The sequence below is a fragment of the Mesoplodon densirostris genome, chromosome 7 (genome assembly GCF_025265405.1).
Source record: "Mesoplodon densirostris isolate mMesDen1 chromosome 7, mMesDen1 primary haplotype, whole genome shotgun sequence".
In the NCBI taxonomy this organism is placed as follows: domain Eukaryota; kingdom Metazoa; phylum Chordata; class Mammalia; order Artiodactyla; family Ziphiidae; genus Mesoplodon; species Mesoplodon densirostris.
Genome location: NC_082667.1, coordinates 123,450,774 through 123,470,649, shown reverse-complemented (window position 1 = coordinate 123,470,649; position 19,876 = coordinate 123,450,774). Strand labels below are relative to the sequence as shown.

Sequence of the window (19,876 nt, the reverse complement as noted above, 5' to 3'; positions counted from 1 at the left end):
GTCCACCCCTGTTTCCCCCTTTAAGGCACTTACATTACTCTTCCTTGTAATTGTCCTTATGACCCCAAGACTCCCACTAGGATTGTCTTATGCATCTGTATTCCTACTGCCTGACACAGGCATCGGTGGACTAACAATCTTGCATAATACACTTTCCTATAACCAGGGAATTGTAAAAAGAGTATTAGAAAAGGTATTGTTTAAACAGTTAAGTAATTTTCAGCGGCCTGTGTTGAACAGTACAACAATAATAGCACGCGTTTATTCAATAACTTTCCCCTGACAAGTTCAAAGCACTGTGCATGTTCGGTATTGTCCTGTCCTTCACCCTTGATGACTTGGGTGAATCACGTTGCTTCTTGATGGATGTAATTTGGGCCTCCACCCTCACCACCGTCTGCATGAAACCTGGGTAGAATCATTTATCATTTGTTGAATTAATGGGTGAATGATGTGGTTATGGGCTAATGGGAAAACCTGCAGTCCTCTCTGCTCTTTTCTTTTGCTACTGACAACAGTGCAGTTGGGAATGAACCAGAGGTGACATGAGGATGTTCAACCAGATATACAGAATTTTCTTCCAATTAAAATCCACAAACGCTAAAATAATCGACTAAAAATAAAATTTAAAAAGATTCCAGCCTAGGGTGACCTCTCCTGCTTTAAAATTTCTTTAGCAATGATTAGAATTCATAGCTATTTAATTCACACAGCCTTGGACATCTTTTCTTTTGATTGACTTGCTGCTTAAAATTGGTCATTGTTAATTAATATTGTATATTTTTTACATATTGTTTCCCCACTGCACTGTGTTCTCCTTCACAGTGGGAACCTGTTTATCCCTAGCTGCAATTCATAAAACGCCTACGAGTTCCTGGGACCCTCTACTCATGCCTCTGTGAGGGTTAAGGAATGGAGGGAGGGAACAGCAGAGGGAAAGGCTGGGAGCACGACCCCTGGACTCCATCCTGGGCTCCTATACATGCTCCCACCCCCACCCCAGGAAAGCAGCCCAAGTTTTATAACTTAGTGAATTTTCAGTGTAGAATTTCATTGGCAGAGAGGGTTCCACTACTTGAGAAAAAGTTTGATAGACACTAACTACTAAGGTACATGATCTGTGACATCATCTGATGTCTATTCTTTCTTCAGTAAAATACGAGCTCCATGTGAGACAGGGGTTATAGTGAGTATTGTAGGTAATATTTCATATGTAGGAGGAATGAATTAATTAATTTGAGAAAGAAGGAGTTATACAGAGATGGTCTTGATGGATATCTGATTGGCTTAAGGTGTTTAAACAGAGAGAACTTCTGAGTTTGGGATGATTTAAATGTAGGGTTACCGTATACCGTATTACCTGCATGGAGACCCTTTTAAAAATGAAAGGTGTGGGCCTCCCTGGTGGCGCAGTGGTTAAGAGTCCGCCTGCCGATGCAGGGGATACGGGTTCATGCCCCGGTCTGGGAGGATCCCATATGCCGCGGAGCGGCTGGGCCCGTGAGCCATGGCCGCTGGGCCTGTGCATCCGGAGCCTGTGCTCCACAACGGGAGAGGCCACAACAGTGAGAGGCCCGCATACCGCAAAAAGAAAAAAAAAAAAAAAAAAAATGAAAGGTGTGACACTGACTATTAGGTCAACAGTTGTAGTCAATGACTTCCTCTGGCAGAGCAGGACGTATATTCACTTACTGAGTGACAGACATCTCAACAGGATGTTGCCTGAGGGAAAATTTGAAGATTTAACCTCTGGCAAAGAGGATTTCAGGTCCAGTAGGAGAGATCCTTACTCGCAGGAAACCATCCAGCCTTGGTCTTATTGCAGGGTACTTTACTCGCTTCTCCCAATATTTGGGTGACTAAAGATTGGGGCCATAACCAGAAGGGGTAAATGTTCCTTTGGGGCTGGAATGAAATATGCTATCAACAGTGCCAATTCAGGCTCTCTGACACCGTGTGATGCAGAGATGAATTTGCTTTTCCGCTGGCGGACGCTTCTTCTGCTAACTGCCCCTCCCAAGCCCTTGCTTGAGTTCTATCCACGAGAGGAGAGTGACATCAGTTATTCGAAGGGCACCAGCAAAGGTGGGAACACAGGTGGGGAACGACCATCACTAGTTGGGGACTCTCCCCTGGGAACAAGGCGGCTCTGAGTTAGAGGACTCCCAGCTGTTCACTGGACCCTCCAGCTTTATTTTCCTGCATTTCCAAGGCACCCACCTGATGAGTTTGATCGTTTGCAGCATAAAGGCATGTTGTGGTCCTGGGAATTTAAAATAAAGTAGAGGGACTTCCCTGGTGGTGCAGTGGTTAAGAATCCGCCTGCCAATGCAGGGGACACGGGTTTGGTCCTTGGTCCGGGAAGATCCCACATGCCGCAGAGCAACTAACCCCGTGTACCACAACTACTGAGCCTGTGCTCTAGAGCCTGTGAGCCCTCGTGCCACAACTACTGAAGCCCACGTGCCTAGAGCCCGTGCTCCACAGCAAGAGAAGCCGCAGCAATGAGAAGCCTGTGCACCGCAACAAAGAGTAGCCCCTGCTCGCCACAACTAGAGAAAGCCCGTGTGCAGCAACAAAGACTCAATGCAGCCAAAAAAAAAAAAGAAAAAATGTAGAAATGAAATGAGGAAACCGAGTGAAACTCCTTTTCAGAGGTGGTATCAGGAGCATAGGATTAGATCAGAGCATTTAAGAATGTCCCTGTTATGTTTTAGGAGAAGGGTTTGACCTGTAATATATCCAAGTTTATGTGATACATTGTACTATAATGGTGTTACACTCTGTTCATAAAATTACAAGTGTCTCCCAGGAAAAGGGTGAATCAGCCATTATACCAGCACTACCCCGACATGTTTATTCGGTCCGGGTCAGGGCATGATTATTATGCCCTACCGGGAAAAAAAAACTAAATTGATATTTTAGACTGAAAATCACATCGTTTGTAGGTGGTGTGCACGCCGGTGGTGTGCAGATATTACATGGCCCTGCAGTCGTGAAGCAGTTTATGTGCTGGTGCGGGTTTTCCACAGGTGAGTCCATCCTGCTTCCCATAGAGCCGCTTGATTGGGTGTGAAAGCAGCCCCCCTCACCTCTCTGCAACAGGCCCATAGAATTGGTTACCCAGAAATACGGACCCCCTTCCATCCCAGGGGCAGGGCTGCTCCCGCCACACCCCTCAGAAGCCCTGGGCGCTAGTGCCCTGCTCTCTGAGCTCTGTCCTCAGCCCTGAGCCCCTCGAGGGGCCTCAGTGTGAGCAGCCCCGGCAGAGGGAGTGGAGCATCCCCACCGTGGAGGGACCGCCCGGCGGCTCCTGATGGGATGTCAGCCCGCTGAAGCCCGGCCTCAGGAAGGTGGCCCCCAGTTCACGGCATGCTGGTCCTCACCCTCCTGAATCAGATGCTCACAATCAGACTTCTCAGATGAGTCCTGTTGCTGGCCTCCCCAAAGACTCGTGAGCAAATGCTGAGCTCCTCAGCCCTTATTCCCCATGAGCAAGTTACAGCCTGGAGGAAGCTGGGTCTGGTAATAAAAGCACAAGTGAAAAGTGGCTCTTTAGTCGTGCGGAGTCTAAAACCAGAGACCATGCAAATGAGACCCGGGTGACACAGTGTGCTTAGGAGGGGGCAAGCCGATAGATGTCCACTGAGTGGTCTCCTGGCCATCCCTGCATCTTAACTGCCCCCCACTCCTCCCCCCAAAATGCCCCAGACTAGGCTCCTATCATGTGCTTTGCACACAGTGAGAATCTTTTCTTACCAGTCACGTCAGTGAGAAGTGTGATGGGAAAGCAAAACATGAAAATACCTGTTGCCTTATGACTCCGAGTCCCCCGAGGGGATTTAAGTGGGCCGAGTTTTCCCCTGGAGCCAGAATTCACTAACCGAGAGCCACCAGTAAACTTCCTTAGAGAAGCTGTGGTAAAATAACTCATAGTACAGAATCCTCCCGCCTCCCCACCTCACCCTGCTGTTCCCCCTTATGTGCTGTTCCAGGTCTGCCTGTTGAAGTAGGAGCATCTCAAGGCCTGTGTCCAGCACTGCTTGAGCTACAAGCCCAGCGGCATCTCCTTGCACCATTGCCCCCAGCTAAACAGTATCCAAGCTCTCCTTTCCACCGGATGCGCGGTGTAGATGGCATGCATTTATTGCGTTATTTCTGGCTGGGTTTATATTTAGGTGTGAGTAAATCAGTCTTCTCCCCAGCTCTGGACAGTGAGACGAGGGAGAACTAGGCCTGGGTCTCATTCGTGAATTCATCTCTTTCACTTGCATGTTTTCCAGCAGCTCCCTGTGAGCCCGTATCACTCGGCAGGACTTGCACGGGGAGGCCGCTGGGGACGTGGTGGACGGTCCCTATCTTCACCGAGCTTCCTCTGAGTGGGACATGCCGGCGACAGAACTGGCATTTATGTTCTGAGGCAGAGTTCTCAAATTGGCACGTTGCCCTCTTGGGATTCTTTGTTGTAGGAGGCTGTCCTGTGCACAGTAGGACCTTTAGCCTCATCCTGACCTTTACTTCCTAGGTGTCAGTAGCATCTCCTCCCCAAACCCTAGTTTTGGCAACAGAAGTGTCCTCAGAGGTTGCTAAGCATCCCCTTTGGGGTAAAATCACCAGGTTGGGAATCACTCCACTAAAGTGATCAATGTAATGATCAAAACAGGCTCTACTGGAGCCTAGGGCAGGGGCATCTCAGACTTTAGGGTCAAGCCCTCAGGGCCCCCCTGCCCCAGGAAACAGATGATTCAAACTGTTAACTTAGAACAACTGTAGGCAGCTTAATAAGGGGGTTATTACGAGGTGTGGAGAGGGTGTGGGGAGGCCCACGGGTAGCACTCTACCCAAGGCTGAAACAGCCAGCAGGTGAGGGACACAGTTACCAGCGCACTTTACCCAGGTGACCCAGGCGTGAGAGGTGACCTGCTGGGAACACACACCTGAGCTCCTTTCCTCCCTCTGACCCCTCGCTGGGCTCCCCCTTGGCCACCCCAAGTAGACCAGTTCATGTAGGTCAGATTCCCCAAGAAAGCAGGACAAAGACGGGGCAGTACGTCTGGAAGCTTGAAGAGGAAACATCTAGTATAACAGGCTTCCCTAAATGTGGAAAACCTAAGTTGAGCCCCAGAGGATAAATCAGTTACTCAGGGGAAAGAGGAGTGGAGACAGCATGTGAATAACCCATGTGATTTCTGTTCCATGAAACTCAGTTTCAAGAATCGTTGTTACACGTACAGTTCATTTGTCGAGGCTTCACCAGCCTGGCTGGTGAGAAATTCAGTGGAAGTCGTGTTTTGGGGGCTGTCTTTTCTCTCTAGAGGATCCAGAAGGCTGAGAAAACAATCTCTGGATTTCAGTCCTCAGTGGTGGGAACAATTCAATCCCCTGCATGAAGGAACGAAGGGCGGGAAGGGGGGCAAGTGCATCTCCGCTTCTGGATCCAGCTTGGTTGTCACCTGTCTGAGGTGCTGTCACTGACTGGCTTTGGGGTGGGAAATGCACAGGTAGCCACCCTCTGCAACAGGCTGGTGGAAGATGCCTCCACACACCCCACCCCCAGATTGGCCCACTTCCCCCTCCGCAGTCTGACAGTTTGTTTTCCTGTTTCTTTTAAACAAAAGCCTGCATGGTAATCATCTTCTGGGTGCCTAGCAACTGCTTTAGACCCCAGGACACAAAAGTCATTAACAATCCTGAGGTGAGCTCAGAATCCAGGACTCACAGAGCCTGGCTTCAGGGGAGGAGGGGGAGAAGACGCCCTCACTCCTTCTGGTTTCCTACAGCTTGGAGAATAAAGCACACCCTGATTTCTCAGCAGAACAGCCTGTCATGTTACAAAGCAGGGACCGAACCCATGGCCATTCAGGCGGATTGAAGCCTGCTCTGTATGGCATAGAAATCCCGTGGGGCTGGAGTTTTAACAGGTGGATGGTAGAGGAAGATAGAAAACAAAGGGCCTGAGAACCTGCTCAGGCACCAAATCGACAGAACTTTCTACTGAGACCCTTGCTGTCGCCCCAGCACATCGGAGGAGCACACAGAGCAGTCTGTGCCTTGTTATCCTGTGCAAATCTACTTGCAGTTCTGATGAGAAAGTCAGTCAATACCTTCCACCAAGACTGAAAGCCCCCATTCATGTAGAGATGTAAGTGGAGGGCCCAGCAAAGCCAGTAGACAGAGGTGTGCCCCAAAGCTGGGGCACCCTCATAGCTAGGAGTCGTCACAGCCCTCCAGCAGCAGCAACTAGCCAGCCGGTAAAGGATGCAGTGTTGACTTACTGTCACCTGTTCACATGTTGAGTCTCTGGAGTGAAAACCCCAGAGCCAAGTGCTTTCTTCAGCAGGGCAGGGTCACTGGTAGGACAGGTGCTGACCATGGATCTTCTCCAGGGCCCTGCGCCTGGTCTCAGGAGTTAACCTGGATGCCTCTTCCCAGCTCCCTGTGTCTTACTTCCCCACCATCTCAGCAGTGTCCTTGCTAATTTGACAAAGTTATTACCTGATTAATAACTCCTATGACAGAAGAGCCCCTGGATGAGTGTAGCCCAATTTACAATCTGCAGGTGATGGAAAAATTATGTTCAGTTCAGTAATAATTGATGGAAATGATTTCTCCTCTTCTGCAGCTGATTGGCTTTGTAATTGTGATTTAATAATGGAAATATCACTTGTTTTCTTCTCAAGATGAATTGGCTTCTGATTTGCTAAGCTCAAGCCTCTTTGGGCTTGTTTATATCTTTGTCTTTCCTCATGAGACTGAAGGTGAGGTGTATTTCTTATTTTGCTGTATTTTTCTTTGCACACATGCACACACAGGGTTTGAATCAGTGGTTGAAAGAGACATTATTGGTGGTGGGATGAATTGGGAGATTGGGATTGACATATACACACTAATATGTATAAAAGAGAGAACTAATAAGAACCTGCTGTATAAAAAAAATAAAGAAAGAAGAAACATTAATTTTTCAACCAGCTATTGATTATCAAGTATTAGAGCTAACACTTTTTTAGAAATAATCTAATCTAATCCCTAATTTTTACCAGTGATAAAACAGGAAGCCCAAGGTGGTTAAGTAAGTAATTTACACAGAGAGTTAGAGATTGCTTTTGGACCCAGTAGAGTGCTATTTCCTAAGTAATGATGAAGTTTGAAAAGGATGGCTGTGGTACTGTGATTTATAACAACAATTATTTATTTGGCCTTTGTCTAGTTCCTAGCACAGAGCTCCTCAAGCCCTTGGAATCTCCTTTGATGAGAGGAAAGGTGTCTTTTGTGATGTGTATGAGGTGATTTTTGGATGACACTAAATGTGGAGGCTGCTTGCCAGGGGAGCCAGTCCTGTGATTAGAGGGTTGGAACGTTCAGTCTTCGCCCCCAACCCCCATCACTGGCTGGGAGGGGCCAGGGGCTGGAGATTGAGTTAGGTCACCAGCGGCCAATGTTTCAACCACGCCTACATAATGGAGCCTCCATAAAAAGCAAACAAACAAACAAAAAAAGAGGTTCGGGGAGCTTCCAGGTTGGGCCTTTAGGGGCTTGGGAGCCCTTGCCTGAGCCTTCAGGTCCCAAGCCTTCCAGATCCAGAGGCAGCCCAAGGTTTCATGGGTAGAAAGAGGATCCATGCCTTCACACTTCACTACCCAGAATCGTCAGGCTGTCCAGAGACTGACGTTAAGAGCACAGCAACCCTACTTAGAAAGACCGCCATGAATAAAGTCAGGAACAGCACAGTGACCTAGGACCTATGACACCAGTTTCCTTTGCAGATAAGGGACTGGAGGCTGCATGAAGCGAAGTGGGTTCCTTGAGCTCGGGGCTAGTTAGTAGCAGAGGCAAGACCAGAACCTCAGCCTCTGGCTTCCCCTAGGCCTGTATTCATCAGGTTCTGCAGAGAAACAGAACCGATTAAATATAGAGACAGATAAGACCAGATTGATGGTAGGATCTGGCTTGTGTAGTTAGAAGCCGAGACGACCCATGTCTTGAGTCTATATAAGCTCGGGGAGCAGGGAAGCCGGTGATGGAGGCTGGTCTGGGATTCAGAGGTCTCGAACCAGGGCAGGGGATGGTGTAACTCCCTATCCTGGGGACCTCGGCTGAGGAAGGTGGGAGACACTGCTGGTGTGAGTCCCAGATCCTGAGGCTGAAGGCCTGGGGACCAGGAGTGCAGCTGACTGAGGGCAGGAGAAGATGAACAGAGAATGTGCCCTCCTCTGCCCTTTTGTTCCTTTCAGGTCCTCCAAGGCCTGGATGAGGTGCCCACATCAGTGAGGGCATCTGCCTCACTCAATCTTCAGATTCAAATGCTAATCTCTCCAGAAACACCCTTGCAGACACACCCAGCAATAGTTACCAGTTATCCGGGCAGCCCGGAGCCATGTCAAGGTGCCACGTAAACCATCATGCGGCCTCTCAGATCCCGTGGCTGTGTCTGTCTGGTGTAGCCGTCGCTGGTTCTGGCTGTGCAGGTGCAGGGGAGGGGTGGGCTGTGGTCCCGAGCACGGGGTCCTCACTGCACCTGTTGCCCAGCGTCTGTTCCCTGGCTGGGAAGTATCAGGAGGTGAGCCACGTAGCAAAGGAGGGATATTTGTTGCGAAGGCGGGGAGGACAAGATAGCAGAGAGAGCGTCGCTGTCCTGCATTTGGAGTGCACTCTGCAAATGGGCCACAAATCATCTAAGGGGATTATTAGTTATACCTGTAAGACATTATTCCAATCTGCCCATCTAGAGGAGGGAAAAAGAATAGATACTTGTCAAAATTGGTGTGAATAGGAGTCTTGGCAGGGAAAGGAAATAATTACTGTTCTCCATTAATTCGAGACATTACCTCCAGACATACACGGCCCTTCATAAATGTCAGAACCTCTCTCCTCCCCATCGTGGAGCAGCCGCACCATGGTGACAGATGAGGGCCACCTTGAAGTCACACGGCGTCTCTGTCCTTGGGTCTGCGTCGTCAAGACCCCAGACCGAGTGTGGGCAGCTAGGTCAGTTCCCCAGCAAGCGTGCTCAGCTGCAGGGACCTTCTAATATTTCCTTAGGGGCCAATGGCCCTGAGCTCCTGGGGTTGGAGTTCTATCCATCAACACCATGGTCATCAGTTTCAGGAACTAAAGAATTATTTAGGGTTCCTTGTCACAGCCCATATTGATAAGTTACGAAATTTACAAATGGCCTTAGAGGTCATCTGGTGCTATTTATTTACTTATTTATTTTGCGGTACGCGGGCCTCTCACCGTCGTGGCCTCTCCCGTTGCGGAGCACAGGCTCCAGACGCGCAGGCTCAGCGGCCATGGCTCACGGGCCCAGCCACTCCGTGACACGTGGGATCTTCCTGGACCGGGGCACGAACCCATGTCCCCTGCGTCGGCAGGCGGACTCTCAACCACTGCGCCACCAGGGAAGCCCCTGATGATCTTTTTTATTTGATAGAAAAAAAAAAACCCAAAACACCTGGGACTTGGAATGGTAAAAACAGTTCCTCAGAATCACAGCCCATTAGTGGCAACACAGAGGGTAGACCCCAGGTCTTCTGATGTCTAATTCAGTGGTTTTCAGCCCTTATTCCTATGATTGGCCCAGAGTCATTGAAGGTCACGTGTAATGTGACCTCTATGGTGATGAGGCTAAAAAGGGAGGCCAAAGAGACGGATGCCTTTGGTGAGAGGTCAGATTGATAAGAGTGCAGCCTGTGGATGGCAGGTGGGAGACAGACTTGCCTAGAAATAGCTCGAGGTGCAGATACGGAGGGTCCTTGACAAGAAAGTTTCCAAAGGGCCCCCACATCACAGGAAGCACTCTTGCCCCGCCCGGGCAGAGGCGTTGCCCTCTGAGCACAGGGCTCCTAACCCTCCCCTTCCAGCTCCTGCCATAGCTGAGCACCCGAGCGGCACTGCCTCCCCTGATGCTGAAGAGCCAGGCCGTGCTCTGCAACGTGGGCACTGACTCCGGCGTGGCCTGCATGCCAAGGGCTGCTTGGCTTCATGGGCATTTTGCCTGGAAGCGAATATAAGGATTTCACAAATATTAATGAACAGTGATAATTAGCATCACTGCCATGTAGCCGTGCCCTTGGGGACTAACATGGGGAGAGGACAGAGGAGAGAAGAAAAGAGAAGAAAGAGAACAAGCAGGAAAAGTCAGGCTGCATCAGGACCTCGTCTGCAGAAATACGGCTGTGCTCTTCCTCCAAAAGGCCTGGAAATAACCACACTGAAATAACCCTGTTGGTTCAGAGTGCAAATAATAGGGCTGCTTTCAGTGCCCTGGGCCGTCCACAGCATTTCAGAAGGTGCATGTCCTGTCTCTGACCCACTGGGATTTCGGGCCCTTGAGCCCCTGCTGGGTTTCCCCGCGGGGGGCTGCAGTGCTGACCCCTCACTCGGCCTCTCACCCTGTTCTCCCAGAGAAGACACAGCTGGTGTGCCTGGAGCTCCAGGAGAGCAGAGCCTGGGGACCACTCTTGACCTTCATCCAGGAGGGTCCTACAGCCAAGGGCCACACCTTGCTTGGGACCCAATCACCGCCTCTTGCTGAATGTACAGGTGTGAGTGTGGGCACAGCCCTGGGGCCTGATGCGGGCCTTTCTGTGGGTGGGGCGAACAGGGGCCGCAGGGCTTATCATCCAGACCAGCGCACTACCGAGACAGAAGGTGACTGTCGGTAATTACGCTGGGAAAACAGGTGTCAACTGGGACTGTTCAGGCAAATCTAACAATACACTCACACGCCTATAAAAATAACAAAGGCGTTTTTGGCATTACTGCAAATACATCAATCCCCAGGGAACTGAGCCCTTGCAGGTGGTGTGGAAGGAAAGTTTTAACTCCCCCCAAAGCAAGTGAGAAGTAAAGCATTCGCTCTGATATTGCTCTATTATTAGAAATAATTTCCAAGAGGGAGGGGGTGGGGAAGGAATGGTTGGGAGTTTGGGGTTAGCAGATGAAAACTGTTACATATAGGATGCATAAACAACAAGGTCCTGCTATATAGCACTGGGAACTATATTCGATATCCTATCATAAACTGTAATGGAAAAGAAAAAATAGAAATAATTTGAAGATTTTGGACTCCACCTGGCCCCCCACAGATTCTGACCCTGGAGGGTTTGCCATGGGCTCAAAAAGTCAGGTGGCTAAAGGGTCCTCAGGGAACTGGTGTCGGATATCCGCTAGCTGTATCAGCCCTGGGGCATTTCCATTTCTCCAAAATATGGTTTGCCTTGAGAAACGGGGTCTGGGTTACTAGTGGTGCCTGTGTAGGCTGATGCCGGCAAGGTCAGGTCAAACTGTCTGAAGACATATATAAATGAAAGAAGCACTATCTCTCTCAGCTCCTTCTCAGCTTTTTTTTTTTTTTTTTTTTTTTAGTTTTTTTAGAATAAAGCACAGAACTCATTTCACTATGTAGTTGTTAACAATGAAATAACCCTGTTGGTTCAGAGTGCAAATTATAGTAATAAAAGTGGAAAACATGTAACAAATAAAAACTTTTCAAATGTCCTTAACATTTTGTCAGTAACATAGCTGTGTAAGCTCTGCTTTTGAAAGTGATGGATTTTTCTTTCTTCAACCTCTACATTTTGGTCTGAACTATTTATGTCTGTTTATATTTAGATACTTTATAGAATATAAATGTTAGCTACGTTTTTAATCCAAGTCAGCCAACCTGTTCTCCAAATGGATTCAAGCTTCTATCCTCAGCCATTTGTCTGCCTGTGTATGAAATCCCAGCTTTCTGACTTCTGCATCCTCTTTCTCTCTGTATCTCTCTGTCTGTCTGTCTGTCTGTGTCCATCTCCTCTCTTCTCTCTCTTGCACACATTCTGAACTTTCATTTAAAGAGCACGGGCCGCATCCTCGCTGGTACCCTGGCTGTTTCTCTAGCACTCACTCGGGTCCCTTCCCTGTGGGTCAACAGTATCATCTAGATTCCAAAAATCTCTGATTTGTGCTGATTCTTCCTACACCTCATGAACCCATCTCAGAGACAGAATATAAGGAAAACCAAGCCAAGGGACTTCCTTGGCAGTCCAGTGGTTAAGACTTTGCCTTCCAATACAGGGGGTGCAGATTCGATCCCTGGTAGGGGAGCTAAGATCCCACATGCCTCGCAGCCAAAAAACCAAAACAGAAGCAATATCGTAACAAATTCAATAAAGACTTTAAAAATGGCCCATGTCAAAAAAAAGAAATCTTAAAAAAAAAACCAAAAAAGAAGCCAAGCACACATCTTCACTGTGCTTTGGAAAGAAGTTGCTCTAGCCTTTATGCTCTGCCTGAGGATCTGGGCATCCCTGTCCACTGTGGGCTGAGGAAGGGCAGTAGACAGTGTCCGGCCTGGTCCCGGTGTCCTTACCTTACACTGCTTCCGGGCCCCCTTTCCGGGCGTCACCTACAGGCAAGATGAATGCAGGTCCTTCACAGAGACCGGGGACAGTCAGCAGAAGGCCCAGCGCACTCTGAGCTGTGCAAGCTTTCTGGCTACTAGGCCGAGTGTCTTCTCTGCAGAGTCAGCCTGCCGACCCACACGGGGAACTGGCCCTTGGAAAGCGAAGGCCACAGGAGTCCTCACTGTGCTAACCGAGGCTGCCATCCTGGTTGTAGATGAGAGTCCCCTGGGAAGGTTGCTGGGGGCTGATGCAGGGCCCCGCCCACGGGAGTTCTGTCACTGTGAGCACGAGCACAAGAGCCTGTCTTTCAAGTGCTCCCTGGTCATCCTGATGGGCGCTTGTGAACCTGGATACCTCCAGGCCACCTCCCTCTCAGACCTCCCTGCAGAGAGGCTCCTTCACACTCCCTTTTCCCCCCGGCCCCGCCGTCGTATCCTCTGCATCTTGGCTTTGGTCCTCCTGGTAAGGAGAACCCAATGTCAGAGTCTGTCTTTCTGGACAGTCCCACTGCACGAGTCACTAGAGTCCTTCCCTTCTCGTGTTATCCCCCGCTGTCCCGTCAGAACATGGGAACCATTTAGGAAACACCCCTGCCAGGGCACCCGTCTGAGCCCCAGCTCCAGGAACATTACTAACGGACTCCTTCCCCCGCTAGACGCCCAGTTAACTGGGACAGTGACTCGCTGATCCCGTCGTTAGCCAGCAGACTGTCAGCCTCAGGGGAGGCAGCCAGCAAGCCAGCCTCCCTCGGGGAAGGTCCCTGAGGCCACAGCCTGAGAAAGGTCGTCAGACCCCAACACAAAGAGCTGCTGTCCCTGCCAGCCAATGAGACACTGGCCCGGCGACTCCGTCTCCAAACCAGAATGGCTTTAGCACAATTCAGTTGCTTGTATTAATTAAGGGAAAATGAGACACTGGGTTCATCACAGTTTTCATTAAGTCCAGTGTGGGGAAGGGATGGGTCTGGGAGTTGGGAGCAGGCAAGGATGGCTAGAGAGCCACTGTCCACACTCCCTGCGTTAATGGCGGGGAGCCCAGAGTTGCTTCTTGCCGGCGGTGTTGTAGGGAGAGGCTGGGGGTGGGGACGGAGAGCATGCAGAGGAGACCAGCAGAGACGGGAGACTGAGCGAGGAGAGAGGGAAGGCTGGGGGGCGTTCTGGGGTCCAAAGCCCCAGCCATCACGTACTGAGTGGACAGATGCTGCGTGTTCAGCCTGAGCAGATGCACAAACAAGGAGGTCAGAGAAGTGAGGGGTGTCACTGCCTCTCCGTGTGCCTGCAGCTGAGAGCGGATGACACCACGCGGGCGGCGAGTGCTGAGGTCCGCGGCTGAGGTCCTGCGAGACCAGCTATCCCAATGCTGAGCCTCACCCCGGTTCCCAGCTCAAGCATGTTCTAAGGTTTCTGTCCTTCGAAAGAAGGAGGCTCCTGTGTCAGGAGGCGTGTGATGGAGAAGGACGCCAGGGGACCCCTAGGAAGCAGGAGTGGCAGCTCCCACCTCCTCTCCCATACCGTCAGTCCTGGCCCCCTCACCATGGGAGATGGGGGACTGGGGTAACCGGTGAGGTTATCTGCTCTGACAGTTAAGCAAGGACAAGACCGTGGCCAACAAGTGAGTGCTGCACTGCTGATTCCCATCACCTTCCCCAGCCACTCCGCTTGGTTCTAAGGGGGCCTCCTAACCCTGGACTCTCCATTTCAAGGCAGCCCTGGCACTCAGGTCCAGTTGGGGCCTGTGGTCAGTACTTACTCAGGCTGAGTCCTCCCATTGCACCAGTCCAGCTGTCTTGGGTCCACAGGGAGAAAGGCAAGACCTGGGTCAGCCTAGGATGCCAAGCCCACATTGTAGGCCACCTTGACAGCCATGAAGCTGAGGTTTTTTTGTTTGTTTGTGTTTTGCGGTACGCGGGCCTCTCACTGTTGTGGCCTCTCCCACTGCAGAGCACAGGCTCCGGACGCGCAGGCTCAGCGGCCATGGCTCACGGGCCCAGCCGCTCCGCAGCATGTGGGATATTCCCGGACCAGGGCATGAACCCGCGTCCCCTGCATCGGCAGGTGGACTCTCAACCACTGCACCACCAGGGAAGCCCGAAGCTGAGGTTTTGATCTGCCTGCGGCTCATTTTCCACAATTATGTTCCATGGGCCAGCATCCTGGAGAGAGAGGGACGAGGGACAGGACTTGGGCGCCCACCCCCATGTGCACTCCTGACAGCGTCTGTCTTGTCCCTCACACCTTCAGGGACAGAAGCAGAGGGAGAGGGCAGCTTCAGACACTCCCTTCCCTTGGCCTCATCTGGCTCCGGACCCCGGAGGCAGGGTTTCCAGCAAATACACAACCTTCCAGTGAACCCACACTTTTTCCTAAGCCTCGTGCACTCCTCACAGGAGTAGGATCAGCTCTTGGATCACTCGGTTGGCTACCCTGCTTTGGCGAGTGGGCGAGAGACTGTTTACTTCCCAGGGTCAATCAGAAAGCCCAGTTGTGATCTAGCAGGTCAGCGTCATGCACGTGGTTGTTGAGGTGTTTGATTCCAAGCTTCCAAGGTCAGCATCAATAGGAATCGTCTGTAATAGCCCCTCTTGCTGGGCAACAGGGAAACGGATTTCTGGCTTTTCCAGAAGCCCTGCCATGTGAGCCCAGTGCCCCCTGGTGCCTCCATCCCCCACTCTGCCCGCTGCCTTCCTCTTGGCCACAGGTCCCCTTCCCCCGCTTTCTTGCTCATCCGTGTTCTCCTTCCGTGGCCGTTCCTTCCCGATGCGCTCGCCTCTCTGAACCGATGCCTCTTTCCATCCATGGTCCCCCCCTCCGGCTCATTTCCTCTAGGGCACCTGCCCCCAGGCATGTGCCATAGTGAGTCACTTCCTGACAGGTCTCATGGCAAAAGCTGTGACAGGTGCTGGCATTTAACCTCACAAAGCATCTTCCCCAGATAGAGCAGCAGCTTTCCGTGGCTGATGAGGAGGGACAGAGGGGATGGGAGCACCTCGCTGGGCTGCGGGCACCTCCCTGGCAACTTTTAATCATTTCAAAGGGAGAAGCCAGGCAGGGTTTGCCTACAAATGAGGAAGATTTCTTGAATGATGTGAATAGTCAGGCAAAGGAATAGGCCACCCCCGGAATCATCCCTGGGGACATTCCCACGGAGGGGAAGATATTCTGTCAGGGACAATCATCCAAAAAAGTGGAAGGCTAAATTCTTCGACCCTCCTGGTACTTCCAACTCTATAATTCCAAGGAATTGGCTGAGAAAAAAGAAGGGAAAATTGGGCCAATAGTGAAGGCTGAGAAACAGCTGGCTCAGAAGGATGAGGATGAAAAGGGAGAAAGAAGAAGTGGGTCAGGAGGAGGCATGCAGGCTTTACTCTGGACTTCCTCTTTGAGCTCTTCATCCCTGAATGCTTAGTTTTCTTCCGTCTCTAGTAAATCTTTCTGACCCACCCACCAGACCTTACTTAAGGGGTCTAAAAGCAACTACGAATGGAAAAATAGAGCCTGGGGAGAAAAAACATAAAGCACTCCAGGTCTGGCCTCATGACATTGTGGACTATCCAAAGTCAAGGACTTTGCCTTCTATATCCTCTCCACCCCACGGCATCTAGCCCATCACCTCTCTCACTGTTAGGGGTGAGTAAAATAGCCGCCGGTCACATCGGGGACAGCCAGCCGGGCCAGGGACCCTTCTTCCCAGCGGTGGTCTGCTCCCCCATTTCTGAGATGGCCCAGACCCTGCTCGTGGACGCTGCTCATTCCTTGTGCTCCGTGACTGTTATGTCAGAATATGTGTCCCTCAGAAGAGGCCGCCCTGTGCCCACAGAACTATGGGGCCGGCTCAGCCCTTCCCCAAGCCCGAGACCTGTGTCTGCGGGGTCCGAGTCCAGGGACCTCCCCCATCCCTGATAAATGGCCCCACTTGTATCCTTGCAGATCTTAATCTTCCTAATACAGTGGATTGAACTTCTTGAAAGCGCTCCTCCGTGGAAAGAAAGAACCCGCATTTTTTAATATATTTCAGCCAGTGATGCAGAGCCCACTTCCTTTTGCTTCCAGTCATGTTATATTGGGCTGTCCAAATGCATAAGGCAGGGTGATATGCCTCTCGGTTACTGGCTTATTACAGGACCTCTTACCATTAAGCAAAACCATGGGGCAGACTTGAAGCTTTCTGTTTTGTCAGAAAAAAAATAGTCTTGTAGCCTATCTTTTTTTTCAAGTCCCTTTTGAATGTGTCTTCAGAGCCTTTCCCATGGCCTCCAGAGCGTCCTGCCTGCACCCTGGGCATCTCGCCTGCACCCCGTCTGCCTTTCTTTCCTTCCTTGCACCAGTGCATCCTTTGTCCTCCTCCTCCCTCCTTTCCTGTCCCCCCTCATGTGGTCCCCCCTCTGCCCCCCCCACCCCCAGTCAGCAGTCTGCCTTCCTAGCAGCTAGCAAAGAGAATTCAAACATTTGTTCCCTCCTGCCCTTTTCTCTGCAGCATGGAATCATGATTTTACATCGCAACCAGAACTGGAGAGGGCAGGGAAAGCATCCCACCTTGCAGTTTCCTAGGTCTCCAGGCCTTTAGCAACCTAGATTTTTTCTGCTTTACAAATCTCACCCAGTATTCAAAGCAATTAAGAAAATAGCATCTCCGTCTCCTTCCATGGACTTGAGGTGAGGACAAGTGTCAACATCTTCCCTTTCTTAGCAAAGAAAGCTGGGTTCGAGTGGGTGCGTGTTTTGCAGTAAGATCACAAAGACCCAGCGGAAAAGTAGCTTCAGGGGTCCAAATCCTCAGCGTCAATGGGCCCTGAAAAGCTCTCACCTCCAAAGAGAGGGTGTCTTTTGAGATGCCGGCTCCACGAGGATCTCAACGCAAAGGGCAGGCAGGAAACGTCGCTGACCAGCTGGCCCTTTCGCAGACCCAGATGCACAAGCGAGTAAGAACGGGCTGAGAACAGCGCTTGGTGGAGAGTGTGGGCCCCAGGCCAGCAGCACAGAAATCCTGGGACACTTGGTAGAAACGCAAAACCCTAGACCCACCCTAGACCTACCACATCAGAATCTATCTATCTATAGATATAGATATAACAACTTGGAGGGATTTATATACAAATTAAAATCCAAGAACCACTTACTTTACAAACTAACTTTACAAACTAACAACCACTAACTTGACAAAATTCATTTTCTCACTTAATGAGGTAGTATTATCGTAACGATCCCCATTTTATGTGAAACACTGTTCCTTCCTTCCTCCCTTTTTTTGCTGTCACATAACAGTCCATAAAAACAGCAGTACAGATAGTGAGGATAAAGTCCCGCATTGCAGAGGGTGGCCTTATTGTCTAGCAATTCCCCCCAACTCCCCCAATTCAAAGACAGGAACTTTGAAAATTTTGAGGAAGATGCTCCAGAGCAGGTGCCTCCTGGGGTCTGGGGTGTGCCCTGCCAGCCCCACTATAAGTAGCTCATTTGTTTGGTTAAGTGCAGGGGGTTTAATTACCTGTGGCAAATACACTGTGGTACATTTTGAAAGAATGATGGAGCCTTAGTAGGAGAGAGCCATCCTTTCCATCCTGTTGTATTTATTTACTGCAAAAAAGGCATGCTGAATCTGGAAAGTCATTTTAGTCTGTCTGATTTTATTGTTGTTTAATACTTAAAACCACTTAGATTGGTCAACCAACATCATTTCAATGAGCGAGGCAATTTTTATCTTTATTAGATGTTCTGAAATAAGTGATTTCAGAATCCCCTTCAACTCTGGGATTCTTTAAGTCTAAGAGAAATAAGGAAAAAAGGGTGAGAGGATGTTGACCTCCTTCCAATGAGCTTTGAGGAATTAGATATGAACCAGCCTGGGTGATTAAATGTCTGCTGGGGTCGACGGTCATGACCAGCACCACCACCCTGAGATCCCAACAAATAGGGTCCCAGGAGGCACCTACTCTGGAGCATCTTCCTCAAAAATTTCAAAGTTCCCATCTGGTGCCTGGGACCAGCATAGGCCAGCAATGCCATTCAGGAGGGACACTCAGATCTCAGACTGGGAAGTGTGAACTTGTCCTAAACCCCACTTCCCCCTTCGCCTCTACTTCTAGCCAGTCCTCACATGGGTTCAACCAGATTCCCAAGATCCTGAAATTCTCACCTGTGGGCTTGTACTGGGGCCTGTCAACCGGCCTAAGTTCCAGGAGGGTGCCCTGGTAAGTGGATTGCTTGGCTGGCCGACGGATGCACGATTTCCTTCAAAGAATAGCATGAGATTGGACTCCTAGCTGACTTTGAGTGACTCGGTTTGTTTACATATTTGCCTGGAGCCCCACACCTTCTGGGGTTGGCCTTGATCACCAACATCCAGACACTGAAGGTAGAGCCTGGGTGGGCATGGTGACCTCGGTGGGGCTGGGTGATGGGGGCAAGCAAGGCCCCGAGAGCTGAAAAGCCAGTGTCCTGGGAAAGGGGCAGGGTGGTAGGGATACTCCAATGCTTCCACATGGAGCAGAGTCAGGATGCCAAAGCAGCGTCCAAATGTCTGCCCATCAGCCCACCCCCAGGACACGCCACTTCCTGTGCCACACCCATCATGGGCCCAGACTTAGTTTGTCGAGCAACCATTGGATCAGCTATGCTTCTACAGGGTGTGAGAAAAGTTACAATGTGTTTTTATCATTCTGAAAACTAATTTTGCTTTCATACAGGGAGCATAAAAAGGAATCAGGTATCAGGCTTAAAACAAATGCAAATGGATGTACTTTCTCCTCGACCTTTGGGTTGGCTGGGTTTTCACAGGAGCCTGGTGCTTTGACAGCCTCAGGACATTTGTGTTTTAAGACAGAAGGTCTGTCCTCTTTGCAAGCAGAGGGGTCAGATTTTGAAAGAGCGTGTAATAGTGACGGCAAGAAATGTAAATTTTGCAGCCCCAGAGTATTTAGGATCATTAATTGCAAGCTTCACAAAAGCCTGAGCATGAAGCCTCCAGAATGTCCTAAAAAGCCAGGTATTACACCCATTGAGTTCCCTCACCCCAGGTTCTGGGGATCTCAAGGTTATTTTATGTTGGCCAATGTTTATTGAGCACCTACTACATAGCAGTCAAGAAGGGCTTCCTCATTCATTCATTCTCCACTTTATCTTCTCCAGGACAGTTTGAAACCAACCAGCTGCTTTATGTCTGTTTGTATCAAATTGTTAAGTGGTCACTTATTCATTCTACAAGTAGTTAGTAGTTTGTACTCTGTGTACAAAGGCATCTCTACATTGTGAAAAATGAAGATGTCCATACTCACATACCCTAAAGTTATTCCCACATTTTAAAAATTATATTATTGATCATGACAATTCTGTTTAAAAATATCAAAGCTTACTAATGTGCCACAGTATTTCATATGTACTCTCTTAATTAATCCTCATAATAATCATGTAAGAAAAATAATAATATGCCCTTCTTATCAAATGGTCTGAAAAGTTCAAGTGACTTGGACAAAAATCCATTGATCCAAGACT

At 49.9% G+C, this 19,876-nt stretch overlaps 1 protein-coding gene across 5 annotated transcripts in view; it reads left to right on the top strand.

Annotated features, from left to right (window-relative positions):
• Window positions 1-19,876, top strand: part of OPCML (opioid binding protein/cell adhesion molecule like) — a 502,807-nt gene that overhangs the window by 468,199 nt on the left and 14,732 nt on the right. The gene's annotated exons all lie outside the window — the stretch shown is intronic.